General features: G+C 31.4%; 1 protein-coding gene across 7 annotated transcripts in view; it reads left to right on the top strand.

The window, feature by feature from the left end:
• Nucleotides 1-14,997, top strand: part of LOC123708034 (uncharacterized protein C18B11.02c-like) — a 231,375-nt gene that overhangs the window by 68,954 nt on the left and 147,424 nt on the right. For 2 of the 7 annotated variants that reach the window (XM_045658486.1, XM_045658487.1), the window contains exon 2: nucleotides 13,163-13,208. The exons of the other annotated variants lie outside the window; for them this stretch is intronic. The gene's annotated coding sequence lies outside the window, so the exon portion shown is untranslated. The remainder of the gene's footprint in view (nucleotides 1-13,162; nucleotides 13,209-14,997) is intronic. 7 annotated transcript variants of the gene reach the window in all.

The following is a 14,997-nucleotide window of genomic DNA, read 5'->3' as shown; positions in this document are numbered from 1 at the left end:
GTAGGTTGTACCAGTAATATCAATCGGAGACCGAGTAGAATGAACTTTATTTGTTTTAACTCATTTCGAAAATTCGATTCATCGATTCCATTATTATTTAAAAAGTCATATCGTGAACTCTGCTGATAATAATACACTTATTTAAAGTTATAAACATAGAAAAGCATGTTTGTGAGTATTTCTACTAGCGTAGAGCGGTAACTAACCAAGGTGATTTGAATTTAATTTTAGAGAGTCTTGAGTTGACCTAACCAACTCTTTAATCACTAAATATAAATGTTAAATCAATATATATGTATTGAAATTTGTAGATTAATGATTACTTGTAGAGCGCTTCCAATCCAATTCAATTAACGACAGTTCGTCGGATTTCAAAATTGAATTAAAACGAAAATTATTTGTTGTGTTCCACTTTAAGATCAAAGTGATATTTAAAATTAAAATGCTTGGATTTGGAACGGACTTGTGAATGTGTTTAATTATATTATCACCCGTTCTTATTTGCCTCCAAAGAAAGGTTGTGGTCATAATTGATCACTTAATATTCGCTGGTGTGTTCGAGTAGAAACAATTGTCAAAGGTCAATCAAAGCTAACCATTATGCATAAAAAAGAAAATACGTAAAGCACAAACCCGTTAATGTGAAATGTCAGGATACGATACTAAATTGTTTTCGTGGTGCAAATTTGATTGTTAAATACTCGATTATTTACAGTTATAATATAACGTTTATAATAAATGTATAAACGTTATAATATTATAAATTAAATTAAAAGGTTAATAATCGTGAAACTTTAAGTTATTTCTACAGATTAATAATTACAACTCCACGTCACTACCTCTTCTTTTTATTTTAAAGTACTTTAGCCGCTAAAACTTAATGGATCCAAATATAACTTTCTATTTAGTGAACCAGACCAGATTCGTTTCACAAGTTCTCTTTTCTCCATATTTAAAAATATTTGGTCGGCTAAAATTTTAAATTAAAAACAAATTAATTTTCTTTATAGATGTTGTTTTATTTCAAATGATAGTCATTTGTTTTTAATGTGTGTTTTACTGACATTACTTTCAATGTGATAGACTTGAAATAAAAACAATATTAAGTTAAATATACATACGTAATCCATTTGTGACAGGGAACCTCCAGCTATAATGAACACTAAATTATTGTTAATTTACTTTTTTTAATAGTATCCGATTAACCTTTGTTTGTATAAGATAATTAAGTATTTTTCTTATATTATCGATTTTAGTTTAAAAAAAGTACAAATTCTCAGTCTCAATAAAAATATTTGAATATTACCAAATGAACCAAATACGAATTAAAAGCTTTTTGTTGGGTAAGTGCAGTGTTTAAGTGGTTTTGTTTGTCGACAACTAGGTAACATTCTTAACACCGAAAAGCTTCTCCATTTATAAGGTGACTCTGTATTTACTTATTCTCGTATTACATTCTTATTTGATATTTTAAAATTAATAATACTTTTACATTCAATTATATGATATATAAATATCCAGTCAATATTTTGTCAAAACTTTTAATACATTTTAAGTCTTATATATTCATTTCAAATTATTCAACTTAACTAGGCCTTAGATTTAATAATATTACTATCTAAGACGTCTTAATTTGTGAAGTTGTCCCTTGGAAGGTACATTAAGTTTGAATGTCCTTCGTCCCTTCGGTACCGTTGTACATAAATTAAGAAATTAGGAAGGAAGAACTCTATTTGAACTCGTGAAATATTTATCAAGTAACTTTTTAGTACCTACTGAAATAGCTCGTAATATAAATCTGACGAAACGGGTTGAACCCTTTCTACGAGTTTCGTAGCGCTAAATAACATGTAGAGTGACGTGTGCTACGAGAAATGGTGCTACAATTTTACTACGCCGTATAACGTTTGTACTCAGATGAGATATTATTTTTATGCATTCTTTCGGTCTACAGGCGATAATATGTTATATGATAACTTAATCGAACTATATATATACGTGAAATATCCTATATAACTCGAAAATTAATACGTATTTCAAATTAAACTTAAGCGGTCAAGTGTGACTCGTTCCTCGTACGTAACATAAATAACACATATTATAAATAACGTTTGTGTAGCCACAGAAAGGAGCTAAACAAATGTCCGGTCCAGTCTTAATGGATAAACTTTTTCAGCCACAAATCCCAGCTTCCGCCGGATTTACTAACTTCTTTCAAGATATCGTTTGGCGTAAGTGATGAGCGCGGTAAATCCTTTAAAACCGAAGGATTTCAGGAATTTCTTGAAAGAAGTTCATGGGATGACTTGACAATTTTTGGTAGGCTACAAATAATATTTTAAGACATATACCATATTCATTTAGGTGACCCTGATATACTTACTATTACGAAATTTTTCATAGCCTTTTTGATCACTTAGACAATAAAATTGCCGATTACTCATGCCAATTAAGGTACAATTTTGAAAAACAAAGCAATAAAGTCTTTACCACATTTTGACTTATTGTAATGGAGAAAGTAATGTTTTTGCGGCAACAGCAGCCGGAACAAACCGAAATATAATTTGTGTAATAATAAAAATAATAGTGTTCTGTTTATTTTGCATCCGTTGGCCTTATCTTATATTAGGGTTTTTATTTATTTTATACCTACTTCTTTGCATAATAATAATAAAACCTTAAATAACCTTAGAGTAGGTATTGTTTTACAGACTGCTTATTCAGCGCTCCTCGCTAAGCTGTCTGAGGATGCAATTTTTCTCAAAATTGGAAAGTCTTTGTACGTCATAGAAAATTTCAATACCTCCGCAATTTTTTTTGGATAGATAGTTTTAACAAACCGTACGTATCACAATTTTTAAAATGGTTCGCCATAAATTTTTACCGTTTTCAAGTATACAGACAATTATTTTACGTAAAATATCCCGTGTTATGAAAATTCTGAGCACGTAAAAATATTCAAGTCGATTTAATGCGAAATAAATTGTCGGAGATAAAAACTCTGTTAACACTCACTCATGGAAATATTTCATGATTTTCCATTTTGAGGAGGCTTTACACCTGCGCCGAGTTCATTGTTAATTTTCGACATACTGCATACTATTGTTCGATTATATCGTTTGTAATCACTGTATCGTAAGTTTTTAATAAGCTTGGAATTATATTGTGACAGTAATAATGACTACTTCATATCTAGGTTTATTTTTCTGGTCTTCTATTATAAAATATACATGAAACAAATGTCTGCTAAAGCCAACTTAATAAAGCTTTGTCGATGCTTATATACCTACCATTTCATTCTATTGCCAAATCTGTATATAATATTATTATATTTGTTTTATCAGACGGCATGTTCTTCCTTATTCTACGATTAAGATGCAGGTGCGGAAACAGTTTTTAAACACTGCAAAATACTGTCCATAACAGAAAACGAGTCCAGCACTTGTACGGTTACATTTATACAAACCACAGCGGTGTTTAAATGTAACATATGATATTATTTGTAAATTAAATAAATATAAACAAAAGTGGTAGTAGTTACACCTGCTATTTCTGGCTTCTGTGTCATAGATTGTTTGAGTCTCACATAGCCCATTTCCTCAGCTTCATTACTTTACCGTATGTACTCTCCAGCTAGTGTTGAACACAGACATAAAAAGAAAAAGCTGTTAGGTACAAAGCCGTGGTTCGAACACCTCATTCGCTAAAGTTTAATAAGTGCACTCGTGACTTCTAGGCTTAGACTATATTATTTAAGTATTTATTTTTGTTAGGAAACTCAACCTTTTTAGCCGAAGGTTCAAAACCGAAAACAGTACGCAAAGAGAAGGTCAATGTTGTTTCAATAAGACTAAATAAACGGGAATATAACCTTAACAATAATATCTTTTATTGTACATTAACCTTGCCGTTTTGTTTTCATTGCGATTAACTTAATCACTTTGTATTAAAACGAATAGCTCGTATTTTGAAAGATAATATTTTCAAATGAAGCAAAGCGTCGGAATTCGGGCAGAATTTAATATAAGGTGCCGAATTAATTTCACGTAACGATCGCGCTAAGTTAGGCATTGTTGTAAACATTATAATTTCAAATGTACGCGAGATTTGCTTTAATTAAATACGTATGTACCTAGTCTTCATTAGTTAGTTTTGCTCTAATAATTTTACTCGTTCGTAAAGTAATACCGCAAACCGCATCGTTACGCACCGGGATGTATGTGACAAAAAATCATATAATCATAGTATTATTTATTATACTTTTTAGTCCCATTCTTGTTTTGAATTAATGAAATAGCTGTTTGTTAGGAATATAACGCCTCCGGGACGAGGTCTGAAGTCCTGGTTTCCAACCCAGGAATTGGAAAGCCCAGAAGGCTTTTTTTACTTTCCTGTAAAAAATATAATTTTAGGTTATAATTTAATTATCTTTACTACTTTGAATGATACAATTACGGCCTGAACATAGTATAGAAATGGAAAAATAATAAAATTTTAATTTATAATTTGGTTGGAGTGTGGCCCCGTTTTATAAATTACTTTTTAATGAAATAAAGTTTGTTTTTTTTATTTTTTTGTTCAAAAATTGTGAAGCAAAGTTGGTCTCCTCAATAAATTAATCGATACCTTTTTGCATAACATGCTCAATTATATAATATGTAACAATATGTGATAATCGTATCGTTCAATAATGTGTGATTCTTAACAAAAGCTGTACATAAACATTAAAACATTTTTTTTGTCTCCGTGGGATGTACATGTTTGGGACGTAAATTAATTTCAATTCACTTATATAAAAAACAATGTTCTTATCAAAAACGAAGATCGTTATTATTTATTTAGATGAAATCATCGTCTAAAATTTTATTGACAAAACTACACTACTGAAAATGTTTGTATCAAATAAAATTTTAGACCGTAATTACTAAAATACCTAGTAGTGAGAATAAATGTTTTATGGACACTGTAAACTGCACGCGAATACAATCCAATTAAAATGCGCAGGTGACGGTAACGCGGTGAATACACTATTGTCACTAAAATTGTTTATTTTCAACAATAATTTTAACGAAAATATTTATTCGTACGCATTTAAAGACTCATACAAATATCCAGTAATACAACCATTTACAGGATTCATCGTATTTCTGCATTGATTATTTTTGTATTTTAAGGTATACAAAAACTCCATAATAGCCAAAAACGTAGTATACAATTGATGTATCCGTATCTATGTTCTTAACAATAAAGCTAACTTAGCCCTAAGAGACTATAACTGGTACGCTATCTTAATGTCTTGAGTGCAATTTCTAGTAATTTTTAACAGGAGATATAGGAGACGTGAAGAGCAGTGTTGGCCTAGTCGCTTCAGCATGTGATTCTCATCTCTGAGGGCGTAGGTTCGATCCCCGGCTGTGCACCAATGTATTTATCTCTATGTCAGCATTTAACATTTGCTCGAACGGTGAAGGAAAACATCGTGAGGAAACCGGCTTGCCTTAGACCCAAAAAGTCGACAGCGTGCGTCACTCCCAGAAGATGATTCTCCTATTAGATTAACAAATGATCACGAAAGAGATACAGAAATCTGAGGCCCAGACCTAAAAAAGTTGTAGTGCCATTGATTTATTTTTCTATACAGGAGACGTAGATTCTTAGAACACGCAAAATTCTATATGGCGTAACAGAATTGCTGAACTTTCACAAAACTGAAAATTTTATTTTTGAGTTATACTGGGTTTTCATACATTTCATCTGTAAGTAAACCGAGTCTGTTTAAAATCAGGATTCACTCCACTTTCATTCGTAGACATTATTTACTATAACCCAATGGCTTATACCAAAGAGGTATGTAAGCCTTTCCCTATGGATATACGAATACTTAACAATAAAAAATACGTTTATAAGCTTGGGCCTCAAGATCAAACTTTGCTTGACTGAACAATGCACAGGTGTAAAATAAAATTGTATTAATTTACTTTTTGAAGAATTTAACCATTTATAAGGCTAAAATGCTTTTCACTTCAAAAGGATATTAGGCTTCGAATAAATTTTGCGGTTCCTTAAAACACGTGTAATAGTTACAGCTTTTATCACCTTGTATGTTGTTCTTCATTAAATGAGCTAGTATATATGTAATAGTATCCCAGTAGAGCATATACACAATTATAACTTTAGTGTGTGCGTGTTTATTCTGTACTCTATGAATAGGCTCCGCAGTACAAATATACAAAATTTAGTATAAACGTAAAGGAGTAGATATTTCTAAAGCTTTAGTCATCTACAATACACAAATATGAATGCCTATGCCATGAATAAATCTTTGGGAAATGGAGACATCTGTTTATTTATGATGTGTTATGTTTAGCAATCTTGTCTTATGTGATCTATTATTTACACATACACATGATATATTTGTCTTTGAAATATTATATATACATACTATAATCTGAGTATAGAAGGGGAATACTATTATCAATCTCTTTTTTTATGTAACATATAGCAAATTTTATTATTTATGGTCCCCTTTTGGATTTTTTATCTAATTTAACTTTATAATTACATATAAAAGCATTGAACATTGTCACGCCTTCCGCTTCTCTCATCGAGGCAACACATTGGTTCAAGTTAATGTCACTTGTTTTTTTATCTAGAAGTTGAGATATTTATGCGTTAAGTGTAATTTAAGGTTAAAACTGTTTATTAGTTACAAAGGTACGACGGCGCTTATGATATAATCGCGTTAAAAATATTATTGAATACAGAAACTCAAAATAATAATAATGTCTTTATATGCGTTATAATTGTAGGGAAAAGTGTCATACTATTAAACCAGTGTTATATATAAATATGTCTTGAAGACATTTGATTGTTTTATTGAACAGTATAATGTGTTCGCTATCGATTTAGTATGGTTAAACGACTTGAATCGCCAAAGCACGTTTTTACACAGAAATGCATGCCTTACTAGCGGTTTTAAAATATCGAAAAATTATAGATCATATATTTCAAAATAGAATGATAGGTGTTATTTTTGCGTTATAATATAATGTCCCTGTGAAGAGGAAATTGTTTATCGTCACATCCGGTCCCCTCAGCGCGGTTCCGGTTTGCGGACGATTACAGAATTTTTCATAACTCTATATATTTTCTTTGAAGACAGTTCAAAGAGATATCTAGTGTCAGTCTTCAGTTACGCAACTTTTTGGTTTGATGACATAATTATATTTTCGTGAATATAATTTACATTTAGTAAAGTGTTATTTTGACTACGGTCAGTGTTAGATTAAATGATCTATGAATACTGTTTTATTCTTAAAGAAAACCTGGGTTTCTAAATTCGTAGAAATTCGTCGATATGTAACGGAGTTTTGTTGGATGTGATAACAGTTTATCTTTCAAATTTAATTTTAATTTAATTAAAAATTGAACCATAAAATAGCTATATTAATGTTCACGTGTGTAATTTTACACTTTTCTGAAGTGTTGTAGGTAAAAAATGGTAATATTATTTTTATTGGAGTTTCAAAGAATTCCTGAAGCCAATCAATCATTTTTCAACATTATTACCGCTATCGTAATATGTAGGGTCGAGCTCAAATCAAGTTTTAAGAATTATAATAAATTTTTAAAAAGAAATAACGCTGTAATGTAAATGTGAAAGAAACTTTGTCGCAACTTAAGAACAAGTCTTTTCAGTCTTGATGTTCGAATTTCAATAAGAAGTTGGCGAATTCTATTTAGAAACTACGTCAAGTCGCTTTCAACGCGTGATCATTAGTTCTAGACTCATTTGATTTACCTCAGTAATTTCCTTAAAACAACTTGAGGTTCTTTAACGAGATGTGTCTTTAGAGCCTCGAGCCGAGAAATTTTTGTATAGCCACTGTTTACAAAAGTATCCACTACCGAGCCATCTCATTAACTTGATTATATTCCACCTTAGAACTGCCACTGGCTTTGTAGAAACATCTCTCAAAATTCTCTACAGTCATTGTTTTTATGCAACTGTCGCACTTTTGTAAAGGGGTTAGGGACTGTTTTCGTTTGGATGACCAGAGTAATTTCGAAATGTCCCGTTGAGAAAAAAATGTAGCAGGCCACCAAAACGTCACGTCCGTCTGGGAAACCTCAGTGTAATATTGCTATACTTTTTATACAGCATAAAGACAGTTGCGCTCGAAAGGGTTTTGGTGATCAGTGGTTTTGATTTAATGTCCCCTACATATAGTATTTGAGTTGTTATCTCCAAACTTGTTTAGTTAAATCCTGCATACGATATATATAGTGCAGTATTTCACCGTTCTGTTCCTTACAAACAAAAAACAGAAGATTGGCGCAATACGTTCTGCGATGCCAAAGGATAAATACTGTTTAATTGTTTAACTAGTCTTTGGCATATTCGGCCACAGTCCATCCAGTCCACAGTATAATAGCAGAACGACAATTTTATTAACTTGAGGTTTAAATCCTGATTAGAGCGCCCATTTCCTTTGAAAGCGTGTGTAGCAATTGTTTACATATCCATTGTGAGCAGTTGAGCACGGCTCGGTAAATCTAGACCAAAGTTAGTCCATTTAAGTTAAGGCATTACAATATTGTATGAGAAACTTAGCTTGAGAATATTGCGCTCAACTGATCAGATAGTTTGATATTAATATTGGATGCTGTGCGGAAGTGGTTGTTATTTGTGATCCATAGCATACGTGCTTTATTAATTTAAAGTTCAGATTTAGGATCCTTGAGGAAAATGTAAGTGTCATATTAAAAACTACATCAAACTAGAAATGCTGCGTTATCACACAATGACATTTGGGACATTATCCAACTCAGTGTTTCATCGTGCTCAAATATTTATAGATTTTTACAATAAACCAAAATAAATATCAATGATATCTCGTAAAAACTTTAAAACAATCAAAGGTGTGTAAATACGTTAGTATACCAATATTATATTTACCATTTGGTTTTCTCCTGTTTCAACTTGTTGAAAAAGAAGGATTATTCTTTACAAAATCCCTTTTGATTACTCCATTAGCGGCACTTAAGGGGTATAAATGTAGGTAGGTCTTATGCAAATGTAGATCTTACGGCCGAACGACGCCTTTGCATTTCCTACGTGTGCCGGTTACATTGCAAGATTTGTTCCTTTCGGAGTCCTAATAGAAATGGGTTAGTAATATAGTTAGTTAGTAGGCCTAATAGCAATAAATTGATATGGCCATTATACCATAAAAATTAAGTAACGTTACCATGGATACAAGGCAAGAAAATGAAGTTACTTAATAAAAAAATAAACTTTATATTTTATTTAACTATCTATTATAGTAATGTATTTGTATGCCTAATAAATAATACCCCAATATAAGTTTAACTTTTTCATGTTTCATATAACAGTTTCAAAGATAGTAAAAAAAATATACAGACTCAACTCTGAATATTCTAGCTTCTTTTACATAACATATTGTTGATGGTCGCTTGTTTGCCTCAAATAAGGCAAAATTTTAGGACGGCTTAGTCTTAATGTCTATGTCTAAGTCTTAAACCTTTTAAGGACACTGTACATAATCTAAAGAAACATGCGTTAAAAACAGTAATCATTAAAACGATGAGATGCTCAATTCTTAATAGCTATAAATTATGTATTATTTATTCACGAAAAGCGTTATATACCAAACAATATTACGATAGACTAAATGGTTATCACATAGTAAACTTAAACATGACGTCAAACAAATGTTGATATAATAAGATTAGTATTCGCCTATAAATGAATCTCTGATGTCATTAAGTAAATATATGTAACATGAGAGAACAATATTTCCAAAGTCTGACTTACCAAACTTATTGAATATTTAGTTAATTCTTCGCCTACTAGGAACAAATCGTTATAACGGTATTAATTCCATATACACACACGTTGTTTGAATATATAAGAAATGTTCTTAAATTGCGTACCTTACTTTCTAAGGTTTCTGTAGAACAGTATTTTGTATGGTGTTTAGTAACCGTTTTGATCGACCCGTGAATCTAAAATATTTTGATGACTCGCAGGTAAAAATAAAAATTCAAATAAGCCCAGGAAGCAGGTGTGCTGTGTTGATAATAAGAATTAAATTGATTAGGCATCCCTTGTTAAGGAAAAGGCCTGATAGTGATCGTAAGTAAAGGAAGGAGATGAATTACATTTTATTTTATTCTTGGCGACCCTTGTATTATCTTGAGTGGGAATCGAGTATATATTTTCAGAATAACGTAGTCCGTGAAAATTTTTATATTAGAAACGAAAGGCTTTCATAAGATCACATCTTACTATGTAAAAAACCTTATATATAGGTATTTAGTTCTAAAGTATCTTTGATAGTTTTATATAATAAAGCTAATTAGTAATTATGTATAATTAAGAATTTACTGTCTAGTATTTTGTATATACAGTGGTAAACTCTATATAACGACACTGATGGGACTATGCATTTTATGGCGTTATAGGGAGTTTCTGTTAAATGGAGACAAGAAAAACGTATACGTATAGTTAATCCATTACTTCTACTTATTAGTCATCCTCAATAACAGTCTACGTATTCAAGCAATACCAATTTGTAAATAAAAAAACGAATTTCTTAGATAGTTAGTTCTTAGTGTCTTAAAAAGACAGAGCCCTTAGAAGGAGTTACATTACATGGAGTTGACACTATATAAATTTGACTTTAGTTCCTTTTTGTTCTTAGGAAAACTGTGATATATAATCAATCTCATTTGTAAATGAAAAATGAAAAACATGCTTTAAATTATTTTCTAGCCCATTTCATACGAAGCCGCAGACAGAAAAAGCCCTTATCATGTTGTCAACAGACATTTTTGTAGGTTCTAAAATGTCAATTAACCGAGATTACTTGCGACGAAAAATTAAAAACGTTGTGCCAACAAAGCCCGTCTCGTCGGAACTCAAACAAAACTCAGACAAAAGACAAAGCCTCAGGTACCCACGGTATTTGGACGATGAATAGAGAAAATTAAAGAGGATCGCCGGGCGAAAACACAATATTGAAATAACTGTTCAATGGCGATTGTGATCGTTTTAATAATATTGACAACATTTCTATTTTTAGGATCGACATTTTTTATCCTAATTAAAAGGAAATTCATGTTTTAAATATTTTTCATTCATGGTTTCGTATTTTAACGATTAACTTCACCAAATTATTTGTATGAAATCAAAGTGAGTAATTTTTAATTTGCGTATGTGTTGACATTTCTGTCGTGCAAGTTTCGTATAATTTCCTCGTTTTAATTATTATCTAATAACAATAGGAGGATAACAATATAAAGAAACGGTTTTGTGTATATTTGAAAAAAAAATTAAACTCTGCGTGGCTTTGCGACCTAAAAATGCTCAGGCCTCCGACATGAGGAACAATACAACACTTTTCAGTTGCGCTAATTAAAACAATAATGTCTTTAATAAACTTGAATTCTAATAATTATTTATAGACTGTATTTTATGGTTTTCTTTAGAGCTTTTCATCATGTGAATTAAGTCTTACTATCAAATACGCCCAGAAGTGATTCTCAGTATTGTATATTTAGTTAGGGGTACACGTGTACAATCAGTCAACCAAATCTCCAAGAAACTTAAGGAGCCCAGTCGTTTCCTGTTGTGCCTGTCAAATGAGTGAGCACTCCTTCAACAGGTGGGCCCTGGATATATGCCAGTGTGACGTCACATGGCGCTTGCATCGTCTGGCAATGCGCAGACACATTTACAGACCTGGTGTCAGACGCTCTTGACAATAGACTAACAGCTGTAGGGGATTGTTTTGTTGTACATTATAATAGACAATTCCGATGAAGAAGGATTAAAATATATTTACCGATAGTACTTGTGAGCAGGCATTTACAATGGCTTGTCTGAGTTTCGTATATAATAATTATGAATTTATTAAAATATATCGGGTTATAAAGTAAAATTAATCAATCAATTAATCAAAATTTTATAATATAACGAATACCTAGTATTGTCTTTTGTTAACATAGCTTTTACACATTAAGAAAACACTTTTTAAATGGATTGAAGCTATGTATTATTATTATAAACTTATAATTATTAACGTAATTTTAAATTTAAAATTTTCCGATATTTCGCGTGCTTTACAGCGTGCGTGGTCACGGTGACTGAATACAAATGGTGTTGAATGTCAAAAGTATCACAGCTGTAGAGAAATATAGATATTATTAAATTTTGGGGGTAGTTGATGAAAAATAGAGACAAACGGTGAATGATTTTGTGAAATTGACTTAAATATGTAGTTATGGAACTTACCTAACAATTTCGTAGGATTATCGTATTTCTCTTGGCACCCATATTTCTTAAGTAATGTTTTTAATAAGATTAAATCAATAATACATCTGTAACTTAACGAAGTAATGTGGAGTTAAATTAAAGACAATTAAAAATAAGTTAAACATGAACTTCAAATATGTACCAAATATTTTATCTATATTTCATATGTCCAGGTGCTATATATGCAGGAGTTAAACTAATTTTTGCATATGTTCTTATCGTAATTCATATGTCGTTTTGTATTGGGTTTGTACATTCAATAGACTAAACATTTTTAGCCAGGTTATTAATAAATACAATTCTTTTTATCTCGATGACCCATTAACAGAAGCGATGTTATGATTGTCTTGTTGGTAACTCCTCAACAAATAATCACCGGTACCTACATCTTCTTAACAAATGGTTGGCAGAATGCCACAGTTAAATGGCAGACAACAGTGGGTGTATGTCGACTAAACAGGGGGCGTTGTATTGTCTTATATTGACCAATAGAAGAATAGTCTACCTCACAACTGTAGGTCGTTATTTGCTACGTAGGCGTTGATGCAGGAAATTGTCCAAAAGTAAATGTAGCTTTGATCGAATGTTCAGCGTTCTTATTTTAAATATTGGCAAGAAATCTAAAAGCTCAAAACGAGCCAAAAGATTTCATCCTCAGTATTCATCTGTAATTATGTTATTATTTTTAGCTATTGGCCACTGTTCACGTGGAAACGAGAACACACAATGAAAAATAATTCACGTGATTGTAATATTAAAATGAAAAATAAAATATGTTAAAAAGTTATTATTGTGTTTTAAATAAACATTATTTTCTTACAGGTAATCTTCGTTTTGCTGTATCGCATATTAAAGTCGTCGTAGAGCGGTAAGTGCTTAAATATTGCACATTGCACAGATAAACAAATTAATTGTTAACAATCAGCGCGCGCCAATTTTATTAAGATCATTACTTTTTTTATAGAATACATTAGCTTTTAATTAATTACGAACTAGACAATTCGTGGTTTAAGATTTTATTGCCATAGTAATATATCGCTGACAGCTGCGTTCTTTAAGTAGTTTTATTTATAGAAACGATTGTTCTCTCGAACGAGTCGAACTTTATAGGTGCGTAAATTCTTTGAGTTTTATATAAAAAGACGATGATTGAATTAAACAAAAGATTTATGTTTGTGTAAACTAAGACCTAAAGGAATCTATTTATGTTTATTCTTCGAATGTCAGATATCGAAGCGAAGGGTTTTCTAAAAGGTTTAGCGATTAGATATGTAATACCTAGTTTTATTGCCCATTTTTTAGCTTCGAATAAGCAAGACTTAACAAACATATATTGGACAAAGGCAATATAATTAGACGAATACTGTCATGTTTGTCAATTTTAACAAGTTACTAAGGAATGATTTAACATCAGAAGAAAATTGTAATAGCCAACAACTAATCACATGTCGTGTCTTGTGCGAGAGACTTCTAATGTCACATATGTTCCAACTCTAGGACTGTCATTGTTAGCAAATATTCGTACTTTTTCATGCTGCGTTTCGTACATTGTTGAAAGTACTAAAATTAGTATTGCGCGTGTTTACGGGCGCTTGCCCGTGACGCTCGATATAAGATTTTTCATATATTTTATCGTACAAGAAGAAGCCCCGACAACAATTTAATGTTTTGTTCCTGTATAGAAAAACTTTGCTTCTATTATCAGCGATTATTGAGCAGCATTAGACGATATATGAACATACTTTCTTTAAGAGTATAGCTACGAATATCTACATTTTTACACAGAGATTCGTTTTACATATTGTATGCAATATCAATTTTAATATATATTAAACAATAAATTTTCGTCAAAAAAGATTCCAAAATGCAGTGACCAAAAATAAATGGCAACTGGCTTTTGGTATCGAGATGTTCGCACGGATAATTTCTAATTAGGACGTGATTTGAAGCCGCTATTGTCTTCCAAGTGGGTCGGGCACAGCTGACTGTAATAACTCTGGCGGTTGTTTTAAGATTATCGAAGAATTATTGGATGAATTTCACCAATTCAATTTTTTAAATCTCTCTTAATGCAATTAATTGTCGGATTTGTGCCAAAAAAACGTTCGATCTATTGAAACTGTATGAAGCGCGTAGCTGAAGATATTGCACTGGATTTCGTTTAAAACTTAACGATCGTACGGACTCATGTCGTAAGTAAACATATTCAAAAAAATGTAATTTATCTAGCCGTATTTTGTTACTTTAATGCAACTAGAGGAACTTTGTTACTTTAAGGAACTGGGAAACACTTCCAAACTTTTTTGTGCCTTACACTTTCTAAAATTCTTGTGTTACCCCTATGTAACATACATATTTTTTAATATTAGGTCCTTACATATGAAATTGGCGTTTTGTATGGGAGGAACAAAAAGTCGAATATTTTTAAATATAATATATTTAATTAATCAAAGTATGAACCATTGTTTTCTATGCACTTTTGCCATCTCAATTAATTTCGGTAGTTCATTGATCCCTTTACTAAAAAAACCAGTCGGACGGGAATCAATAAAATCTGTGAAGGCGATTTGGACTGCCCCATCAGAGTTAAATTTTTTCCCTTGCAAGAAGTTGTCAAAATTTCAAAAAAAATGGTAATCTGTTGGAGCAAGGTCCGG

This window comes from Pieris brassicae, chromosome 4, assembly GCF_905147105.1.
Source record: "Pieris brassicae chromosome 4, ilPieBrab1.1, whole genome shotgun sequence".
NCBI lineage: Eukaryota > Metazoa > Arthropoda > Insecta > Lepidoptera > Pieridae > Pieris > Pieris brassicae.
The sequence above is the reverse complement of the archived record's forward strand: the minus strand, read 5'-3'. Positions and strand labels throughout refer to the sequence as shown.